The sequence below is a fragment of the Mastomys coucha genome, unplaced genomic scaffold, assembly GCF_008632895.1.
Source record: "Mastomys coucha isolate ucsf_1 unplaced genomic scaffold, UCSF_Mcou_1 pScaffold13, whole genome shotgun sequence".
NCBI lineage: Eukaryota > Metazoa > Chordata > Mammalia > Rodentia > Muridae > Mastomys > Mastomys coucha.
The window spans coordinates 57,156,280-57,165,913 of record NW_022196895.1 but is presented as its reverse complement, the minus strand read 5'-3'; the positions used below and the strand labels follow the sequence as shown (position 1 = coordinate 57,165,913).

Sequence of the window (9,634 nt, the reverse complement as noted above, 5' to 3'; positions counted from 1 at the left end):
AAAAAAAAAAAAAAGAAGTTTGCGGCTGTCTGGTCCAGCGGGTCCAGCGGACTGCCAATGCTGTGGAAGCTTAGCATGTAGTCTTCTACTAACAGTTTCATGCACCCACCACACAAGGAAGATCTAAGTAAGGATCAGGGGGAGAGGAGGAGGGGAGTTGTTTATTTATTTTATTTTATTTTTCCTGCAGAGTGTTGCAGAATACCATATGAAACAAACCACTCCCTGTGCATTCAAGTAAAACAGGAAGATTTTGTGGATGTGGAAGACAGTCTACTTGGGGTTTAATCCTGCATTCTAATTTTCTTTTTCCAGATTTTTTTTTTTTTAGGGATGAGGGGGGTGTATACTATGATGCATTTGTGGAGGTCAGAAAACAATTTGTGGGAGTTGTTTCTTCTGCTGCTGTTGTCGGTTCCAGGGATCGAACTCAGGTCCTCAGGCTTGGTGGCAAGGGTCTTTATATGCTAAGCCATCCTATTCATTCTGGCACTAACAACTCAAAACTGTAGAAAGTTTAGTTCTATGAAATGATTTGATACATAAGCATTCCATGATCAAGATAATTAATATATCCTCATCAATGCAGTTGTGGGTGTGTGTAGGTGTGTGTGTGTATGTATTTTCTACTCTTGAAGAATACAATATTGTGTTTATTATAATCACATTATTTACTTTATAACTTAGTCCTCCTACCTAACTGAAACTCTGTCCTCTGTGTAGTCCCTCCCTATTTCTTCATCCCGGAACCCTGGTATAACCAGCTACTCTCTGCTCCTCCCGTTTCTGGATTTATAGCTAATAGAAGTGAAAGCAGGCCCTAGAGGTAGCTGCGCTCCTGTGGAACTACACCATCATTTACAGTAGCCAAGTTACGTGAAGGACCCGCAAAATAGATGAATAAGGAAAACATGGAATATGCTTCAGCCGTAAAGAATGAAATTCTGTCATCTGCAGCAGAATGTGGTGTTGCTGGTGGTCACAGTGATGGCGACATAAGACAGATACAGGCACATGCTACGTGCTCTCTCTTACTTGAACAGCCTGTGACATTAAATCGACAGACCGTGGATCTGTCTTCGGTCTCCTCATCTGTAACCTAGAAGTCTGTGAGAGACCATGTGACTAAGGAATTCTTAGATTTTCATCTGGATTTCTGCCAGACCAGTGCTCTGGCCCTGCCTGCCATCTCACAGAGAAGCCTGAGATAGTCGTCCCAGCCTCCTCTTGGACTGGATGCTCCTCCCTGCAGGTTCATGGACTTGAGAAAAGGGATGTGAGGCACAAGGGAATGACAGCAGAGAAGAGCAGGCAGCAGGCTCACAGAGCCAGTGTTGGTTCTGGGTGGAAGGGCCACCCCCTTCCCAGGCCTAGCCTTCTCTTTGTCCTGAGGGGTAATTCCAAGACCAAAGAATGGAAAATAGAACCTGTTATCTAATATCCTTTAGGGTGGGCTTGGCTTATCCACCTGCTGATTGCCGTGTGTACCGTCCCTCTCTGAAAGTAAGTAGGTCATTGGTGACTGTATGGCTGTCTATGTGTGGAACTAAATCCACCCCCCGTTCTTTGCTTCTCTGTGTGACAATGAAGTATTCTGGAGAGGTACACTGTTGTCGTCTGTACACTCCCTGGTCCTTTTCCTGTCCTGGTCCTTCAGGTCCCATTACGGGCTCTGCATGACAACCTTCTGTGGATCTAAGTCCCTGGGTGAACTCCATCTCTTAAAAATTTGCATTCATTTTTGACTCTTCCACTGAGGGAAAGGCGCAGGCCAACGGTATGCTTGCCCTCCTCTTGTTGTCTGGATTTTGGTGAGGCGGGGTGCAGTTCGGGGAAAGGGAGGTATTTTGAGCCCCTCTTGGAGATCTGCCCTGCTCTGTGTGGGTGCGGCTGAGTGGAATGTAAGAGATGGGATTGCTGGAAGGGCCTTCTAAGACCAGTGTTTTATCTCAGCTTAGTTATGATCCCGGAGGGGAGATTCTGTGATATGTGGGCCCCACATGGAGGGATAGCAATGTGAGAAAGGTTATGTGGGCTTTCTTAGACTCTAAAAGCCGTGCTCAGGCCTAAAGTAAGGACTGCTGTTTCTCCCTTCACAGACAGACAAACTGAGTCCTGGAAACAACCTGTATTCATAGTCATAGATGAGTGGGCAGCAGAGAGGAAGGCTCGAGGCCCTGTTCCAGGACTGTTGGCCAACAGCCCCATGCAGGAGCCAGAGCTGGGCTGAGAGACTCTAAAAACTAGAAATAATGGTGGATGTATGTAATGGGGATGGCAGGAGCTTTGGCTAGCTAAGTTTTGAGACCTAGGGATGCCTGGGATGGGGCTGAAAGACTTCTAGTGCTGTAGTACATGACAGAAGAGGGAACTGAGGCCCAGCCAGGTCAGGTGACAGGAATCAGGTCAGTACAAGGAAACGGCTTTAATCAAAGGCTCAGTGTGTGTTCTGGAGGGTATGCGTGGTATTTGGAGTGGAAGCGACTTAGTTTGTTTTGCTACTAAATGTTTATTTTTATATTCGTGGGAGAATATACTGCTAGAAACATCTAACTTATTGTTAAGGAGAAGTCTAAAAGGGAAAATGAGCAAAAGGCATTCTTTTTAAAGGTCCTTTTTTTTTAAAAAAAATTAGTTAATACAGCATGTATGGAGGTCAGAGCACAACTTGCAGGAACTGGCTCTCAGTCCTGGGATTAGTGGCTGGCACCGTTATACACATACATATATCCCAATAAATAATGTTTTTAAAGGCCTATCTGGATTTATGATGAATTTGACCCTGGCTGGTCCCTGAGTCTCCATGGAAGCTTTCCATGGGGAAGAGGAACGACCCATACGCTCTTGCTCCCTGTCCCCTTCCTGGGGGGAGGGGGCTCTTCCCAGGAACAGGGCAGAGTGGGAGGAGCCCAGGGAGTGATGTCACTTTCCAGAGACATCTTTCCCCTGGGACTTCGCTCAGACTCCAGCGTGAGTAGAGTAACATCTCCAACCAAAGTCCAAACACGTGAGACCGGTTTCAGCTGTAGGCTGCTCCTAGCCACGAGATTTGAGAAAAATGGAGCAGGCTGTGCTCTGTCCCCTGCTGGCCTGAACCAGATGGTGGCTGTGTGGAGACTGCCATGTGATGAGCCAGGACTCAGGAGTGAGTCCAAGGGTGGCTCTGTCCACCCTCCAGAGCCTTCAGATCCTTATTTCCAAAATAGGGGAAATACAGCCCAAGCCTTTTGAGATTAGCTTTAGAATTGAGTTTAAATGTGTGGATGTATTTAAAGCCCCTGACAATACCTGGCATGTACTCGGTTTATTTAAAGCTACTATTTTAATAGAGCTCTGAATGTGTGCGACTCCTTACAGAAGTTCTGCGTTCTGTGGGACACAGCAGAGGTGGTAAGTCTGAGTCTGTGCAAAGCTTGGACTTCACTTCGACCTGCCTCCAAGCAGTCTGCCACCTGGTGGCAGTTTACCCAAATTGCAAGTTCAGTGTTTTGGTTTTGTTACCAGGCAGGCTCTTTCTCACTATGTAGATCTGGTGGTCCTGGAACTCACTATGTAGATCAAGCTGGCCTTGAACTGAACTCACATCATCTGCTTGTCTCTACCTCCCAAGTTGGAATTAAAGTCTGGCTAATTTTTTTTCCAAGTTTTTTTTGTTTTTATTTTTTTTTAATTAATTAATTTTTAAAAATTTTCCCCTTCCCTTTTCCCTCTTGCTCCAGCCCGTAGCCTACAGGTTTTTTGTTTGTTTGTTTCTCATTATGGATGGTTGTGAGCCACCATGTGGTTGTAGGATTTGAACTCATGACCTCCAGAAGAGCAGTCAGGACTCTTAACCGCTGAGCCATCTCACAAGCCCACCTCACGATGATGATGATGATGATGATGATGATGATGGTGATGGTGATGATGATGGTGATGATGGTGGTGGTGGTGGTGGTGTTCATTATTGTTATTTGCTAAGATGAGATTAGCCTGAAATAAGGAATCAGTCAGAAAATTTAAAAATGTTGTGGTTATGGAGTAACTAGGAAAGACAGGCTGAGTCACTTTCCCAGGCTACAGAATTCCAGGCCTGGTGGGGCATTAATGATCAGCCATCCACATATTCAAAGTTATCGCCTATTAGGCATGTTCTGTAAGCCAGACAACTTGATTAACACATTGAGTCTGTTCTTTGTAAACCACTTTATGAGGCAGGTACACATCGCTAGTGTTACATTTTAAGAAGAGAAACTGTGACTTAGAAATAACTGAACAGCCTTTCTGATGGTACATGGCTTATAGGTCAACAAAGCAAGAACGTGGACCAGACAGTATGGTCTTAGCTTTTTAGTAAATAAGTAAGTAAGTAAGTAACCTTTTACCAAGACCAGGCCAAAAATCTGTCCTGCCCCAGGTCCCCAGAGGGTTCAGTAGGCTATGCTCTTGGTACTGCCACCAGGGCCAGGCGTGTGCCCTATGAGCCCCGCATGTGTCTGTTACTGAGCCTAGTGTTTAGTTGTGGCATCCATGTGATTTCTTGCATCCCCACAAATCTTGGATGGGTAAGTTGCCCCTCCCCAACTAGTGGGGAGGATTTATTTTTGTTTTCTTGAGCAGCTCTGAGGAAAACAGGCTCGTGCTCAGAGAGCCTGGGTCTGGAAACATCCCAGGGGGGGCAGTGGGAGCGGAAACAGAACCAGTGACTTCCTTTCACGTCCCTTTGGCCAGTGATACTGGCCTGATTGGCTATCACAAGAATGAAGACCCGCTCCTCTGAGTGAGGAGAGAGCAGGCTTCACAACTCCCAGGCCCCTGGCAAGGCTTTCCTCTGATGCCAAGGGCAGAAGTTTGTCCTGTACTGGAAAACAACAGGCCTCTTTCTGAAAAGCTGGCCATCCTGGCCCACTTCTCACACTAGCTCCATTGGAGGGATGGGTGTGGGATGGGAGATGAGCTCTGGGATCTGGGGGATGGGGTGGCATTGTATAGGGAGGTCCGGTGCCCCACACGTATGTTCCTCCAGTCATTTCCACAGCTTTGTAGAATGCCATGTGGGTGAGGCAGGCTAAAAGACTCCATGATTATAAAATAATTGTTTAGGAGTGGTGGATTATTTGGGACTCCAAGGGGGGGAGTCTTCCTGGTGTTTCTTCTCGGTCTGAGGAGATAACACAGGGTTCCGAGGAGGAATGGCAAGATGTCCTTATATGCTCGAAGGCATGGGTCTAATCATGATAGTGTCATGTTTCGAACTAGAGAAGAAGTTAGAGCCTTGTTCCAAATGCAATTGAGTTCTGGAAGTCTAGAACCTGCTCAGATCATGAATTTTTCCAGCTTTCTCTTGGCCCGTCACACAAACAAGCCTTCCCCACCCCCAGATGCCTCTGTATGCTGCCCCAGGAGGTTGTCATCACACTGCCGTGGGCACATGCATCACCTCTTCAGGTTCTCCCTTCAGGGAGCTGCAATGACTCTTGCCTCCCTTTGGCCTTTCTCCCTAGTTGAAGGCTCTGGCCACTTTCTCCTGCTCGCTGGGACATTATATCATCGTTTACCCAATGAGCCGAGGTTGTATTAGCTTTCTGACGCAGCTGTAGTAAAGCTATCACTAGTGGCTGGTGATGTAGCTCAGTGGCAAGCCCCTTCCTCACCTAGCATGATCAAGGCACTGGAGGCATAGGAGGTGAGGGGTAGGGAGAGATTGATTTATGTTACCCAATGAGTAGCTTTTTTTTTTTTTTTTAATGTCCATGCAACTACAGGCGTGGTCTTGAACAAACTTCACCTCTCAGACTCAGTTTCTTCATTTGTTAAATGGGAACGTTAAAACTCTTGGACAGGGCTCGCTGAGGGTCCGTAGAAGGGGGCTGCAGCGGACGTGAGCAGGTTCTGCAGTTTGAAGGCCCATCAGCTCCGTTTCCAAAGTTTGCGTTTATGTTCTAGAACCTTGAAGGTGGTTGCTTTGAAGAGTCAAAGCTGAGGAGGAACCTGGGGCCTCTAACCTGGGTATGTTGCTCATTAAACACCTTGCTGGGGATATTTCCAGCAGGGCCAATTTCTGCCACCCACCTGACGCTGCCACTCTTACAGCACCTTGGCCTCCCAGTCTCATTACAATCCCTAGGCAGTCCTATAAATTAGGTGTTCTGTTGCAGAGTCACACACAAGGCCATGGTCATTCTGCTCAGATCAGTCTGCTAAGACCATTGTGTGATAAGGGTGGGCCTTACATGGCACAGAGTGTGGAATGGACAGAGAGACTAGGCAGGTCATGCAGCTTGCTCACAACTCTTAGAGGGAACAGAGGTCCCAAGGGAGAGGCCAGCCTCTGATAAAGCAACCCAAAGAGCACACCGTAGGGATTGGATCATGCTTGGTTTTCACAGCTTTGGTGGCGAAAGTGACGTGTTGCTACGAGGTGTTTGGCAGGGACGTGCTAACGCCGTGTCATGGTGGGCATGGCGGTGCTGTTCATGGGCTGACTGGGATGTGTTTTGGGTGAACCATGCAGCCAGGCTTGCTGGGTAGACGTGAGTATTTGCTTGTGGTGAGGCCCTGTGTTGTGGTACCTGTGAGTTTAACAATAGAAATGCATCTTCCCATGCTCCTAGAGGCCAGACAGCCATCAGGACTGGTTTCCCGAGGCCTCTCTTGTTGTCTGCTCATGGCCTTCTCTCCGTGAACTCCCCTTCACCTGACCATCTTCTTATGTTTTCTAGAGCAGTTACTGGTCACCCTGGCCACCATGTTTCCTGGGGGAGAGCAACAAGCACCAGACAACACACCCAAGAGACAAGACTCCTTAAGTCTATCTTGGTGGACCAGTGATTTTTAACTAGGGTTACTTAAGGAGCAGCTACATCACCACTCTCTGCATCAGCTCCCATAAGATTTGCAGAAGGGCGGGGCTTAGGAGCATCTTTCCCAATTCATAACAAATGGGTGGGTCCATCATCTTGTGTGGACCTCTTACGGGTCACCTCAGCTTCTGACAGTTCAGAAGGCAACTGTGTGTCACACCCAGGGGCAGCCTAACTGTAGTGTCCCCCTCTGAAGATCTTCCCCAATGTGTCCTTGAGTGTGAGCTTGGGTGGATTAGGGCTGGCCTCGAGGGCTGTGCTCTCTGTAACTGTAACGCCTGTGGTGTCGGTGTTGGGGGCGTTCTGGTGACCTTGTGGAGCAGTTGTCATGTTCAGTGTGTTGACTTCCCATGGGCACACTTAGCTGTGGCCATGACTGCCTCCTGGGCAATGACTGGCTGGACTGAAGAGCTGCTTTGGATGTGGTGGTATCTTTATAAGACGCTATCCTCCTGTGTGTTGGCCAAGCCCATCCAAGGAGGTTCTTGGTGCATGGAATGACTACGCAAGTTACCTGTGTGTGGCTCTGCCCCATTTGCCGTAGGTGAAAACACACTTTTGGCTCATGCAGGCCAGAGGGCAGGGGCAGGACAAGGTACCATTTAGTCCCCAAGGCTGCATACTAGCCTGACTCTTGCCTAGTTACTGCCTGTTCTGTTTTGTTGGGCACTGTGGCACCTGTGTTGGGCATTCAGTGTTGCAGCTTGTGCTTGATCATTTGACCATTTTAACCCAGATAAGAGTATAGGAGGCGCTTGTCTTATGTTCTCTCCTCTCAGTGGTGGCCTGAAGTTTTGGTTTTTTTGAGAGGTCATGGTAATGTGGGCATCTGAACACTAGTAAGAAGGCTATAAGTAGGATCCCACAGCAGCTATAAGGAGGGGAGTGTGGCAGAGCCCTGTAACTGTCTTATAGGGACCTGTAGTAGAACCCATCAAGGCCAAGGGCACAGGTCCTGTTAGTTCTGCTTGACCTGTGCTAAGACCCCCCATTTTGTTACCTGGGGATCAGGGCCAGTGTTACTGTGTACCCAGGGGCCGTGACATAGAAGTAACCTTGCATAAGGCCAAATTGTAGTTGGGGTCCTGGCCCACAATAAGGGCCCATAGAAAGTCTCACTATTTTGTAGTCTCCTTCTTGGTTCTGCTTTATGCCCACCACATGGAGAGAGTTATCACATCCCAAACATCAGGATGGGGAAAGTTAGGGAAAGCCCTTAGCTTTGATCTTCTTTCATTCATCATGCAAACCACACCTTAAGAAGCAGCCCCTACTGGGGGGTTCCAGAGCTTCAGGGATGAGCACAGTGGGGTGCCTGACCCCATGTGTGATCTAGCTGCTGGGCTAGGCCCTAGTTTTACCAATTCTCCATTTCTGCCCCTGTCCTGACCGTAGACATTCCATTCACAGCCGGGTTCCGTTGGGCCAGAGTGACTGGGATTCTCTAAGGTCCACTAGGGGAGTCATGGAGACCACATGAAGCTGCTGGTTGGGAACTGAATACTCAGTGGCTGGGCTCTGACCCTCTTCAGGATTAAGTACCTTCACCTGGGATATGTCCCCGTGGTCAGAGAGCAGGGATAACTACAGTGGGTGCAGGCAAGTACAGATGGTGGGACTGTTCTCAGCTCGGCCTGAGATCACCTTCTCGCCTTTGGTGGGTGTGTGCCAGGCTCCCGAGGTGTGTCAAAGGAATGTGTAGGGTGGGTCGGGGACCAGCTGGTGGTAACTTCTTACTTCTCTGGGTTTACTGCATAAGGTCTATCCAGAGCTGCGGAGGAGTCAGGGAGTCCAGGTGCATGTCCCAGTCTGCAGGATGGGCTCTCTTGCCCTCTTTCCTTCTCTTCCAGGGGGGATCGCTCATCTACCTCTCTCAGAGGATTCAGCATGGTGTGGTCAGTGGTAGCTTCATGGGTGAGGGGACAAGGGCAGGGCTGAGGCAGCATAAGGATACCCGGCAGACAGAGCTTACGAGATTTCGCGCCCGCCGGAACTTAGACAGGCTTCAGAGATGCCTGCAAGAGGCTCTAACATTACTTAGAGGTGGATTATCTGGGACTTGAAAGCACACGCTCTAGGACTAGAAAGGCTCCTTGATATGGGGTGACAGCTACTTCCCTCCCTCTAGCCAGGATGTACCTCGGGGTTTGGATTGAGGGGGGGGGGAGGGAGGGAGGGAGGGAGGGAAGAGGAGAGGAGAAGAGAGGAGAGGAGAGGAGAGGAGAAGAGAGGAGAGAAGAGAAGAGAAGAGAAGAGAAGAGAAGAGAAGAGAAGAGAAGAGAAGAGAAGAGAAGAGAAGAGAAGAGAAGAGAGGCTGTCTGTCTCATGGAATCAAGGCCTCCAACTCACTATGTAGCTGAGGATGACCTTGAACTCCTAACCCACCTCTATCTTTCAAAAGCTGGGATTATAGGCATATGCCATAGCACCTTCTCCATTTCACCCTCTTCCCTAAAACCTCTCTCCCAGGCAACTCTAGAGGTGCACTGGGCTGTCTGTAAGGGAAGTAAATCAAGAGAGACAGAAATCAATATTCAATACAGTCTTCCCATTTCTGCTTCTCCTCTCTGGCCTCCTCTTGACATTGTTCCAACACCACCAAGCTGTCTGAGGCTAGCAGCGCCCCCTGGTGGTTAGCTGTCGAGAGCCAAGATGCACACTCCTTTCTGCTGCTGCCATTTCTGGCTTCTTGCTCCCATTAGTGTTCTCATACAATTATGTTTCTTTTGGACCCCTTCTATACCGTGCTCTGACTGTAATAGGCAGCACAACAGATTCCTTTTTCTCTCTGG

The 9,634-nt window shown here is 48.5% G+C and overlaps 1 protein-coding gene and 1 long non-coding RNA gene across 3 annotated transcripts in view; one reads left to right on the top strand and one right to left on the bottom strand.

The window, feature by feature from the left end:
• Ppargc1b (PPARG coactivator 1 beta) overlaps window positions 1-9,634 on the top strand; it is a 112,790-nt gene that overhangs the window by 30,108 nt on the left and 73,048 nt on the right. The gene's annotated exons all lie outside the window — the stretch shown is intronic.
• LOC116087232 overlaps window positions 3,911-9,634 on the bottom strand; it is a 6,057-nt gene continuing 333 nt past the window's right edge. The window contains exon 2 of the long non-coding RNA XR_004117319.1: window positions 3,911-3,972. This is a non-coding gene — a long non-coding RNA (uncharacterized LOC116087232). The remainder of the gene's footprint in view (window positions 3,973-9,634) is intronic.